Consider the following 13,471-nt stretch of genomic DNA (forward strand, 5'->3'; position numbering starts at 1 on the left):
TTTAAGAACCAGCCAGGGGTGGCAAAAGATATGCTGCAGCCCCTGGTAGGCCTTAGTGGCTCCTGTGCCCTGTGCACCTATAGTGCATTCTACAGGGGCTGACAAGGAGTCCATTTCCAATTGGTATGTGCCTATAGCACATGTGTCATTAATTTAGTGAGAGAACAGCAGGCTGGGGGTCTGATCAGCAGGCCCACAGCCTCAGTAGTCGAAAACCAGTGAAGCAAAAAGCAAAAATTTGGGGTGACCATAGGATAGCAGACCCTACTCTCCTACACAACCCCCCCCCAAACGCAGGGACATTAAACTAACCTTGACCAGATAAGTCTTCATGTTCTAAGTGGAAGTACCTGGAGAGACCATCTGCATTACCATGGTCAGTCCCTGGGCGGTGCTCCACTGTAAAGTCCATCCCCTGTAGGGAAATGGACCACCTGAGCAGTTTGGGATTTTCACCCTTCATCTGATTAAGCCATAAGAGGGGCTTATGGTCTGTTTGCACCAGGAAGTGAGTTCCAAACAAGTAGGACCTCAACTTCTTTAATGCCCAAACCACAGCAAAGGCCTCCCTCTCAATGGCTGACCAACGTTTTTCTCTTGGGGTTAGCCTCCTGCTAATGAAAGCAATTGGCTGGTCTTGACCATCTTGATTAAGTTGTGAGAGTACAGCTCCCACCCCCAACTCAGAAGCATCTGTCTGAACAATGAACTGTTTGGAGTATTCAGGACTCTTTAGGATAGGTGCAGAGCACATGGCCTTTTTCAGGTCTTCAAATGCCTTCTGACAGCTAACTGTCCACTGAACCTTTTTTGGCATCTTCTTGGATGTCAAGTCATTTAATGGTGTCACTATAGACCCATAGTTTTTCACAAACTTTCTGTAATACCCAGTCAGGCCCAAGAAGGCTCTGACTTGTGTCTGGGTAACTGGAGGAGCCCAGTCCTGTATGGCCTGGATTTTGCTTTCCAGTGGCTGAACCTGGCCTCCACCTACTAGGTGGCCCAGGTATACAACCTTACTCTGCCCTATCTGGCACTTTGTGGCCTTGATAGTTAGGCCTGCCTTTTGCAGGGCCTCCAAAACTTTCTTCAGGTGGATCAGGTGATCCTCCCAGGTGGAGCTAAAGACAGCAATAACATCCAGATAAGCTGCACAAAAGTCATCCAACCCAGTAAGGACTTGGTTCACCAACCTTTGGAAAGTGGCAGGTGCATTCTTCAAACCAAAGGGCATTACCACAAACTGATAATGTCCACTAGGGGTAGAGAATGCTGTTTTGGCTTTTGACTCCTCAGCTAGTCTGATTTGCCAGTAGCCAGCTGTCAGATCAAATGTGCTCAGAAACTTGGCAGAAGCCAATCTGTCAATGAGCTCATCTGCTCTTGGAATGGGGTGAGCATCTGTCCTAGTGACAGCATTGAGACCCCTGTAATCCACGCAAAACCTCATTTCTCTCTTACCATCTTGGGTATGAGGTTTTGGCACCAGGACTACTGGGCTGGCCCATGGGCTCTCTGATGGCTCAATCACTCCAAGCTCCAACATCTTTTGCACCTCAGCCTTGATGCAATCCCTGACATGATCAGGTTGCCTGTAGATCTTATTCTTGACAGGCAGACTGTCACCAGTGTCCACAACATGGGTACACCAGTCAGTTTGGCTGGGTGTGAGTGAAAACATTTGCCTGTGAGCTTGCAAAACTTGTCTGCAGTCCCTCTGTTGCTGGTCAGTGAGGCTGCCTGCCAAGGCTACTCCATCAACTGAACCATCATCAGGGTTCTGGGAAAGCAGGTCTGGGAGAGGGTCACTCTCTTCCTCCTGTTCCCCATCTGTGGCCATGAGCAAGCTCATGTCCTCCCTGTCTACAAATGCTTTCAAGCGATTCACATGGATTACCCTGTGAGGGCTCCTGGGTGTTCCAAAGTCTACCAAGTAGGTGACTTCCCCTTTCTTCTCAATAATAGGATAGGGTCCACTCCATTTGTCTTGGAGTGCTGCTGGAGCCACTGGCTCCAGTACCCATACCTTCTGTCCTGGTTGGAACTCTACCAGCACAGCCTTTTGGTCATGCCAAGCTTTCTGCAATTCTTGGCTGGCCTCCAGGTTTTTGGATGCTCTTTCCATGTACTCAGCCATCCTGGAGCGGAGACCAAGTACATAGTCCACTATGTCTAGTTTGGGCTTTTTGAGAGGTAACTCCCATCCTTCCTTCACCAAACACAATGGACCTCTCACAGGGTGGCCAAACAAAAGTTCAAAAGGGCTGTAGCCAACCCCCTTCTGTGGGACCTCTCTGTAAGCAAAGAGCAGGCAGGGTAAAAGAATGTCCCATTTCCGCCTGAGCTTCTCTGGTAATCCTTTTATCATGCCTTTAAGGGTCTTGTTAAATCTCTCCACAAGCCCATTGCATTGTGGATGATATGGGGTGGTAAACTTATAGTTTACTCCACATTCCTTCCACATTGCTTTTAGATAGCTGGACATAAAATGTGTCCCTCTATCTGATAGTACCTCCTTAGGAAAGCCCACTCTTGAGAAAACTGCAATGAGGGCTTTTGCCACCACAGGTGCTGTGGTGGTCCTTAGGGGAATAGCCTCTGGGTACCTGGTGGCATGATCCACTACCACCAGTATGAATCTGTTCCCAGATGCTGTTTGGGGGTCCATTGGACCCACAATATCAATTCCAACTCTCTCAAAGGGGACCCCCACCACAGGTAGTGGTATTAGGGGGGCCTTTGTTGTGCCACCTGACTTACCACTGGCTTGGCAAGTGACACAGGAGCGACAAAACTCCTTGACATCCTCTGACATGTGAGGCCAGTGAAAGTGTGGAACAAGCCTGTCCCACGTCTTGTTCTGGCCTAAGTGTCCTGCAAGGGGAATATCATGGGCCAAGGTAAGGAGGAATCCCCTAAACTGCAGAGGTATCACCAACCTCCTGGTCATGCCAGGCTTGGGGGCTCTAGCCTCTGAGTAAAGGAGTCCCTCATCCCAATACACAGTATGGGTACCTTGGGCATCCCCAGCAGCCTCAGCAGCAGCCTGCTGTCTGAGGGGTTCAAGGGAAGGGCAATCTAATTGAGCCTGCCTCAGGTCTGCCCTTGAGGGTCCCCCTGTCCCCAGAAACTCAACCTGGTCAGGTTCAAGCTCCTCAGAGACAGTCTCCTCTTGGACTGCAGAATCAGTTTCCTCTGAAACCTGATCCTCAACCTGGGGCAAGGTGGAAGGCGAGGCCTTTCCTCTCTTGCTCCTTCTCTTGGGTTGTGGCTGGTCTATTGTCTCAAGATCCACCACTGGTTCAGGAAGGCACTTCTTAGCCTGAGCCCTTGTCATGGCAAGGACATGCTCTGAAATCCCTAGCATTTCTGCATGAGTCCTGTACTCCACTTCTGACCATGCTGAGCTTTCAAGGTCATTGCCTAACAGACAGTCTACTGGTAGGTCTGCACTCACCACAACTTTCTTTAGGCCATCAACCCCTCCCCAGGAGAAGTTCACAACTGCCACACTATGGGAGGTAGTGGAGTTGCTTGCATTGGTTACTAGGTAGCTCTCTCCTAGTACAATCTGTCCAGGGTCCACAAAGCCAGGGGTCACCATGGTGACACTAGCACATGTGTCCCTGTAAGCTTGAGCCAGTTTCTCATTTATTAAGGGAGTCTGCCTGTATTTGCCCAGGTTAGTGGGGCTTACTGCAGTGGGCAACTCAATGTCCACATCATACAGGAGAACTGCCTGTGTAGGGACTCTGACTAGGCCAGATCCTACTTCAATACCCAGGGTCAACCCAGCTACACCCTTGGACTGTGTTCCACCACTGCTTACTGTACTTGGGGTTGCAGTTGCTTTAGGAGCTGTAGTGGTGGGAACTGGATTTGCCTTGGTGCACTCACTGCCCCAGTGTGAAACTGATTTGCAGGTATTGCACCAAGGTGTCTTTGGACCTTTGTTCTTCTTCTTCTTGTTACCGGTTTGGGAACCACCCTCCTTACTATTAGTTTGGGGGCCTGAAGACTTCTGGTCTTTTTCTTTATCTTTCTGATTCTGATTACCACCCTTCTGGTCTGTTTTCTTCTGGTCACCACCTTGGTTCTGGGGTTTCTGCTTAATCCTTGTTCTGACCCATTTGTCTGCCTTCTTTCCCAATTCTTGGGGAGAGGTCAGATCAGAGTCAATAAGGTATTGATGCAACAGCTGGTTTGTACAGTTATTAAGGATCTGTTCTCTCATCATAAGATTGTACAATCCTGTATAGTCTGAAACTTTACTTCCCTGTAACCAACCCTCCAAAGCCTTAGTGGCACACTCCACAAAATCAGTCCAGTCTTGAGTCTGTGCTTTCTGGGTGTCTCTGAACAACAACCTGTATTGCTCAGTGGTTAGGCCATACCCTTCAATGAGAGCACTCTTCAAAACAGAGTAGTTTTTGGCATCCTCAGGTCTAACTGTGAGGAGCCTGTCCCTCCCTTTCTCAGAAAAGGAGTACCACAAAATTGCAGCCCACTGATTCTCAGGAACCTGCTGTACCATGCAGGCTCTCTCAAGAGCAGTCATCCATTTGTGGATGTCATCCCCTTCTTTAAAGGGGGGCACAATTTTGGTCAGGTTTCTATTATCATAGGCCCTGTCTTTTTCTCTTGGAAAATTGCTGCCACCAGTGACATCTAAGCCACTTAATTTCTGCTCTCTTGCCAAGGCAAGTCTAGCTTGAGCCAAGGCTACCTCCTCCCTCTCTATCTGGAGTTTGACAGCCCTCATTCTGGCCCTATGCTCTAACTTTTGAGAAGCATTCATGCCTCTCTGTGATTCTCTGGAGGCACTAGAAAGATGAGAGTCCCCTGAGGGAGATCTCACTCTTCTGTTGCCTGGGGGAATCATATGTTGGGTTCTGGGGAGGTGCTGGCCCTCTCCATTCCCCAGTAGGTCCAAGTTGGCCTGGCTAAGCCTATCAACTGGAACCTGGCTACCCTGATCCTGTACTCCTAAGTCCTCAACATCTGAGTCCTCATCCAAGTCATCATCATCCTCCTCTTCAAGGGGATCGACTGCAGGGGGGTTCCCTCCAGTTCCTGTATCTAGGGAAGCTGCTTTTGCCTTCTCTAAGTCATCCTGTTCTAGGATTTCTACCAGGATTAGGCAGGTGGGGCTTCTGCCCCTTTTTAACCCTCTTGCTTTGCACAAGGCAATCAAGTCTCTGCGGGTTAGTTTGTCATATCCAAAAGTTGCCTGGGTAGGGTCAACTGTCACAGGACTAGACCCTGAGGCCTTTCCTGTGTCAGACATGGTTACTAGTGAGGTGTAAGTGGTGCACTTACCTACACTAAGTGTTTTCCTACTGGACCTTGCTAGTGAGTTGTAGTCAGGGGTGTGCTACTCCCTTCAACCTACAACTACTAAGTTCAGTAGAACTTAATATGCTAAGCTTTTGATTTTATATGTACCTAGAGGTACTTGATGTGATCTTTCAATTTGATATAAAGATTGCAATGGTAAAACAACAGCAAGCTCAAATCCGCACCGCTGCTCACCAATGTGAGAAGTTGGCCTGGTAGGGGATGTTTCCAATTCTGGAACCACCTACTACCTGACCAAACAATCCCCTTATGGTGTCTGGTTGTAAGTCAACCTTATTAGACAAGCTATCCTAGGGGTAGCATGGACTAAACAGCCTAAAGGCTTAACTTAAGAGGTCGTGTTAAGCGAGCTGTTTTACCACATACAATCCTGTAATACCAAATGAAAGGACACCACACAAGTATATATTATAAAAATATATGTGTTTATTACTAAAACAATCCCCAGTATTCTTTATGAATAAAGGGGCACAAGCGTTAAATCAAAAGCACTGTTTAAACATACAAGTTGCACAATTATGGATGAGGGCGGGTGGCCACTCAAACCATATACTAAACAAGTGGTATAAGAAAGGCCACTCGAGCAGTGGTTAGGCCTAGGGCCTAGGGAATCGCTGGGAGCAGTCAGGACAAGCAATGCTGAAGTCGGGAATGGCCCTCGGGATTCGGGAGATGTGCGGAAAGCGCACGCATGCACCAATGTTAACCAATGGTGCGTAAAAGTCAAAGAGTTAAAGTTTAAGGACACTTCCGCTGAACCTAGAGGAACAAAACTTAACACACAGACCCTAGAGGTGTGCACCAGTGTGGGAACACCGGCGGAGCAAAGTTACCTCACCCACAGGAAGTGGGTGCACAGGGTCGAAGTGGCGTCGGGTTTTGACACGCAGGCTCTTGGTGCTTGGAGCTGAAAGGGCTGCAGGCAGGGTGAAGACGAAGTGTCCGGTGGAGTCCAAGGGTGGACTCAAGTTGTAGAGTACCTGAAAGCAGAGGGGACAGAGTCTGGGTCACTCAGCAGTGACCAGGGTGGAACCAGGACGGAACCAGGCAATGTCGGGCGCAATCAGGTGGTCGTCGAGGAGCTTCTCTCCGCTGTCACGTGGGCTCTGGGGCATCTGCGACGTCCAGGAGCAGGTCACGATCTGTCCCACGCAAGCTCTCACCGTCGGTGCAGTCGGCTTCAGGTTTGGAGCAAACAAGCCTTGGTAAGAGCAATCCACGCAGGATCGGAAGATTGCTTCTCACTCGGACCAGGAAGGTCAGAGTCGGGGCTCCTTTTCAGGGGAGCTGGTGTGGATCTGGAGCAACCAGATTCACGAGTCTTCTTAGGTAGTTCGTCGGCACAGGGACCACAAGCCAGCTGGCAAGTGACCGGGCCAACGCGTTGAGCCAAATCGTGCCAAAGGGCCCCACGCAGCACTCGTCGAGTGTGGAGGGCTGAACTTCGGCTCAGGAGTAGCTCAGGGTGGGGGCTTCTCAAACCCCGGTGCACAGCTTCGAGGGTCACTCGTGGGCTGCACGGTCAGCATCTCGTGGTCACTTCAAGATGGCGTGCCCCACGCTTCCGGTCGCCTCCACGGGTCTCAGCTTTGCAGGGACTGTGGATCGGGCTGTTAGAAGCTGGGCAGGCTTAATCTCGTCGATCTCAGTCGCTCGAGTTCCGGCGGGAACTGCAACTAAGTAGACGTCGAGGGCTGGATGGTGCCTGCTGCTGCAGGGTGGTCACTCCTTGACCACAAGGGAGATTCTTCGGGCTTCCACGTTGAGATGGAGGGCGAAGGGTCCAGAATATCGTTTCAAATGTTTCTTCCAGGAAATCTGCTGTGCATTGGCACTGCTCCCACTCTTATTCGAATCTGGTGGGCGTGATTACCTGCTAGGTCCCCTCCTATGGGTGGGACCCAGGAAGTGGGTGGATACACCCCCTTCCTTTGATCCAGGCCGCCCTGGCACGAGGGCTGGAGTGCCCCAGAACCGGTTTGGCCGGATTATGCAAGGGGCAGCCTTGTGCGCCCCAGGCAGTGTCTGGTTTCTTTCAAACCTCCCTGCTACAATACACTATCTCTTGTCTGGAGGGCGGTGACACCCTCCTGTGACAGGAAACCCCTTGTCCAGGACCCCCTTGACTGGGTTTCGGTCAGCTCCAGGGGTCCAGACATTTGTCTGTGGCAGAGGCATCCATTTTGTGGATCTTAAGGCCTTTGGAGAAATCAACCGCATTAAAGTGAAGTAACATGTCTTACCCCTCTAGAGGGGTGGAATGCCATCCCCGTCGCCAGAACTGGCGAGGGGATGGTATTCCAAAGCGTATGACACCTTACACGACATGTTTTGATAAAGCCAAACCAGAGTTGCTAAATAACCGCGAGGATTATAAGGCACTTAATAGTATATGGTATGGCATTATCCTGAAACAGTTTAGGGATTTGTTCCCGACGGCTGCAGACAGGCTCAGCTCATGCTAGAGCTCCATCTCACATAAAAACCATGCACCCAGCCTCCAGGATTGGTGAGGCCTGTCTATAGGAGCGGCTCACAGGTTTACATGTGTCCAGATATAGGTTTAGACATAGGTATACTATATCTAAGCAAGGGGTGTGTACACCACCTTACCCCAGCTGAGTGATCAGCCAGTTGTGTCAATTTAAGAACCAGCCAGGGGTGGCAAAAGATATGCTGCAGCCCCTGGTAGGCCTTAGTGGCTCCTGTGCCCTGTGCACCTATAGTGCATTCTACAGGGGCTGACAAGGAGTCCATTTCCAATTGGTATGTGCCTATAGCACATGTGTCATTAATTTAGTGAGAGAACAGCAGGCTGGGGGTCTGATCAGCAGGCCCACAGCCTCAGTAGTCGAAAACCAGTGAAGCAAAAAGCAAAAATTTGGGGTGACCATAGGATAGCAGACCCTACTCTCCTACAGCGGCCATCTGGTCGTCCCATTGAAATGGATAGGATATTATACATAGCAGAATGTGCCCTATAATTCTTGAAGCATATAAGTTAAAGACTTAATTTCAATTGCAGATTCTAGCTAAGATTCGTATGCATTATTGTACCAATTCTTATGCATGTGGCCCACATAGAAAGTGCACGAAATGGAAGTTGAATCCATACGAGGCGATTTTCGATTTCCGGCCATCTGGTCACCCGAATCTCAAAGATTATTGTTAATAATTCAGTGTGTTTTTATGCTATTTAGCTAATAATGCATGAACCTGTTTATTAACATGTGCATAATGAGATACCAAAGAGAAAATAATGAAAATGTATTGGTAAACCGTATTTTGGTAGACTTTAAAAAACCCCATTGAAAAACACATGCATCACCAATGCTGCTTTTTGCTTGTGCCTAAAACGAAAATGTGTTATTAAAAAGTGAATATAACACATAGAGATGTTTTTTCTTTTGTTTATGAAGCCTAATGTGAAGGCAGGTCACACCTATGTTTTACTTTGAAAAAATCTCTTTTCTAAAATTTACGGCGTTACCTTGTTTTTTAATATAGCTAAAAAACAATTGTTAAAGTCGCTTATAAAAAAGTGATCGTAAATGCTATTTTGGTTTTTTTTTCAGCTTGAGGTTCAGTTTAATATGAGTCTTAATTTGATGTATCACTTGCCCTAGTAAACAATCCCCAAAGTCTATTTTTTTTTCAATTTTCCCAAGCTCAATGTTAAACACATGCATCACCAATGATGCAAAAAGTCAAGTCAGAAATTTCAAACAGCAATAAAAAAGTGAGAAAAACAGATATTTGAAAAATTCCTTTTGTTTATGCGGCCTTATGTCCAAAGCCATCCAACAAGAGCATTTTTGTTTAATTCGGTCGATTTAAAAAAAATCTGCGAACTATTTTATTTCTCTCAAAAAAGTGCCAAAAAGTGACTTTTTGTGCAAAAAAGTGCCTGTACAATATTTTTTCATCTAATAAACTTTTTATGACTCAGAATACACTTAGGCTTCAGGTCAATGTGTTTTCGTTTGGGGGAGGGGCCCAGGGAAAAAAACACCTTTTTTTTTCTCGGATTGGTCAAAGGTCAGGCTACCAGCTTGACTCTTGTTGCACCAGTGCTGCTTCGGCTGCACCAGTGCTGCTTCGGCTGCACTGGTGCAGCTTCTCAGACTTGAGGCGTTGCACCAGTGCAGCATAGAAAATAAACTTTTTAATAAAAGGATTTAAAACTAATTCAAGATATACATTATCTAAGGAATGTTATAAAAACTCAGATATGGAGAATATTTTTCATTTTCGTCCATTTTTGACCGTTTTGGAGCACTTTGAAGCACTGATGCAGCTTTGGGATTTTTATGGTTATTTTGATCAGAGATGCTCCTAATGTGTTTAAAATTCATGTGGGATGTATCCAAGACACTGCAATCACACCTATATAGTTTTTAAATGATTTTGATGTATTAAAATTTTGACCTCCTTAAGGGGGGAAAGGTTGAACTTTTACACCGCTCGGAGTTCCATGACTTTCGTGACCTTGTCCCCCTGAAATTTAAAATTGCATTTTCAAAGTAATGTGTACAACTATTCATTCTGTGTCATTCATTGTGTGTTTAGCATGCTATTGGGCCACTGTAGCACTTGTTTTTTTTCGTTTTTATGCATTTTTGACCGTTTTTGAACACTTTGATGCTCCAAATGGTCTTTGGACTTAGTCACTTTTTGCTTCATGGAGACTTCAAAAGTGTTAGAAAGTCACTTTGGAGGCACACAGGACAGTGCAAATGCACCTATATAGCAATCAGGACACTCCAATCACACCTATATAGTTTTTAAATGATTTTGATGGATTAAAAATTTTGACCTCCATGAGGGGTGGAAAGTTTGAACTTTTACCCCGCTCGGAGTTCCATGACTTCTGTGACCTCGTCCCCCTGAAATTTAAAATAGCATTTTCCAAGTAATTTGTAAATATATTCATTCTGGGTCATTCATTGTGTGTTTAGCTTGCTATTGGGCCAGTGTAGCACTTTGTTTTTTTCATTTTTATGCATTTGTGACCGTTTTTAAACACTTTCATGCACCAATGATGTCTTTGTACTTCGTCATTTTTCACTTCATGGAGACTTCAAAAGTGTTAGAAATTCATTTTGGAGGCACACAGAACAGTGCAAATGCAGTTACATAGCATTCAGGACACTGCAATTACACCTATATAGTTTTTAAAAGATTTTGATGTAATAACATTTTTGACCTCCATGGGGAGGGCCCTTAAGCTGAACTTTTACCCAGCTCGGAGTTCCATGACTTCCATGACCTTGTCCCCCTGAAATTGAAAATCGAATTTTCAAAGTGTTTAGTAAAACTGTTCATTCTGTGTCATTCGTTATGTCTTTAGCCTGCTATTGGACCACTGCAGCACTATGTTTTGTTAATTTTAACCCAATGTTGACCTTTTTTGACCACTTTGATGCACCAGTGAAGTTTTAGGACTTGGTCATTTTTCACTTCATGGAGACTTCAAAAGTGTTAGAAATTCATTTTGTAAATACCTAGAACGGTGCAAATGCAGCCATATAGAATTCAGGGCACTACAATTACACCTATATAGTTTTTAAATGATTTTGATGCAATAACATTTTTGACCTCCATGGGGAGGGCACTCAAGCTAAACTTTTACACAGCTCCGAGTTCCACGACCTCGGGTGGAAAAAGTGACTTTGCCCCCTTAAACCCAAAAACTTCAAAAAGTCACCCCTGGAGGCCAGAAATGGGTCTTAGACACTCTTGGTATGTCATCTGAGGTATACTATGGTGTTCTTGGGTCCAGAACTAGAAATGTGATGTGACTCTGATATCTAAGGCCTATAATGGAAAAAATGAATTTGACACCAAACACCTCAAAATGTCTGAAATAGGACTCAGACATGTACCTGGAGGCTGGAAATGAGCCCTAGACACTCTTGCTATATCACCTGAGATATAATATAGGGTCCTGGTGGCCACAGGGACCCAAAAACAGTCAGGTGGGTTGATACTGAAAATTAGCAAAAATCGTCCAAAACATTTTTTTGACAAGATTTGCTAATTTTCCAAATAGCTCAGAATGGATATCAGAGACACTGTTTGAGTGCGCAAGATACGAATACACTTGTTAGAAAGGTCAGCTCTGATGCTTTCATGTGATATATATAACTTTGATATTATATAAAGTTTTTTTTCCGCTACCAGCCAAGGGAAACACCTGATAGGCAATTACCTCTCAGCACGGGAGAATTATAGCTGATGTCCACCTTTCTGCCCAGATTTTGTTGGGTTTTTCCCAAGCACAGAGCTGTTTTCCATGGACAAGTTTCATAAGGTTTTACCTGACCAAATGTGTCCATGAGAAACCCACAAAGTGCAGTACTGTTACTCTTTTTGCAACACCCCTTAGATCAGAAACTCCAGTTTCTGCGCAAAATCGAATTTACAAACTTGTAATGAAGGTGTTTTTGGTGTCACAATGAAGGCATGATGTAATGTCAAGGCTTTTTGCTCAAATAACATTTGAGTTCTAAGATTGACAGTTCTATTTTGTAAAGGATGTTCTAAGTTTGGAATGAGAGTTCTAATTTAGAATTGAAAGAATTCCTTTAGAATGTAGATTGGAACACCGCTTCTAATTTGGAACGTTCGAACTATGTATGGAATGCAAATTCTACATTTGGAATGCCTCTTGCACAAAACATTCATTTTTTTAAGGTTGAAGCAGCCAGCAGCTTTGTGTGGTATCTTGATTTTGGGAGTAGAAAACAGTACATCCCAAGACTACAGATTCCTTGGGCACCATGACCCCCCAGGGTACCCAGAACTACCTTCTATTGAATGCATGTGTGTGTGCAATGCTCTTGAAGCCGTGCATAGTTACACAAGAAGGAGTCTATGGGAGGCCAGGCCAGCAGACAGGCTAACACAGACGAAGACTCAGAGCCCAGCCATAAGACCGCTGCTAGGCTCGGCTAGTCTGTGCAGAAGACTGATGTAAGGTGTCTTCTAACCCTTAAATCCCACCCTGCCATTTGAATACCTGAATCACACCTGTGAAATGGGCAGAGCAGATAGGAAGAAACAGAATGACAAGCTGTGCATTCCTATGCAGTACACTAGGCCCATCTCACCATCGCCTTTACAGATTCTGTTAACATGTATGCAATAAAGAGAAAACAGGAAACCTTAATAATACGATTATTGTAACTGACTTCCTTCGCTCAATCTTCTGCTTCCGTGATGTTATGCGAAAGATGGACCTATATCTACCAACATAATGTATCACTGGTCCCCAAAGGCAGCCTTGAGTGTTATCAGCATTTCCCATCAATCGGTTGTGATGTCATCTCCTACACCACACCCCTGACCCTGGCAGGTTTGTGACATCATGTACTACATCACACCCCTGGGTCTCGCAGGCTTTATGACATCATTCACCTCTTTGCTATATATAGAGGCATAGTCGGAGATGCCTGCAGTGTGTGTGCAGTCTGTGGACTGGGCTATGAATGGTGTGAAAGAGGGGTGAATGGGGGACTTGGGGGCACCGAGCTAACATCAGACTCACAGGATGGCCGCGGCAGTTTTGCTTCTCGTGGCCTCTGCCATGTGTTGTTTGGTCGTTCAGTGGGAGAAAACAGGCAGCACCTCGCAGACCGCCAGAGAGATGCACTTTGAGGTGGGGGCGGAGCCTTCCATAAGGTGTGGTAAGGGCTTATGAGGTTCCTTGTCGTTGCAGTAAACAGCTTTTAATAGCAATTCCTGGGGTTCTCTTTGCAGGTGAATTGAATTTTGCCTTGAGCGCCAGGAACTTTGGCACCGCCCCTATCTGGAGCTGGGTGCGGAATGTCTGTGGGTCTAATGGGAAGCACGGTAGTATGAATGAAGGTGTGAATGGGGGACTTGGGGGCACTGAGCTAACATCAGACTCACAGGATGGCCGCGGCAGTTCTGCCTCTCAAGGCCTCTGCCATGTGTTGTTTGGTTGTTCAGTGGGAGAAAACAGGCAGCACCTCGCAGACCACCAGAGAGATGCACTTTGAGGTGGGGGGGGACGGAGCTTTCCATAAGGTGTGGGAAGGCCTTATGAGGTTCCGTGTAGTTGCAGTAAACAACTTTTAATAGCAATTCC

The sequence above is a fragment of the Lissotriton helveticus genome (assembly GCF_964261635.1).
Source record: "Lissotriton helveticus chromosome 1_1 unlocalized genomic scaffold, aLisHel1.1 SUPER_1_unloc_13, whole genome shotgun sequence".
Taxonomy (NCBI): domain Eukaryota; kingdom Metazoa; phylum Chordata; class Amphibia; order Caudata; family Salamandridae; genus Lissotriton; species Lissotriton helveticus.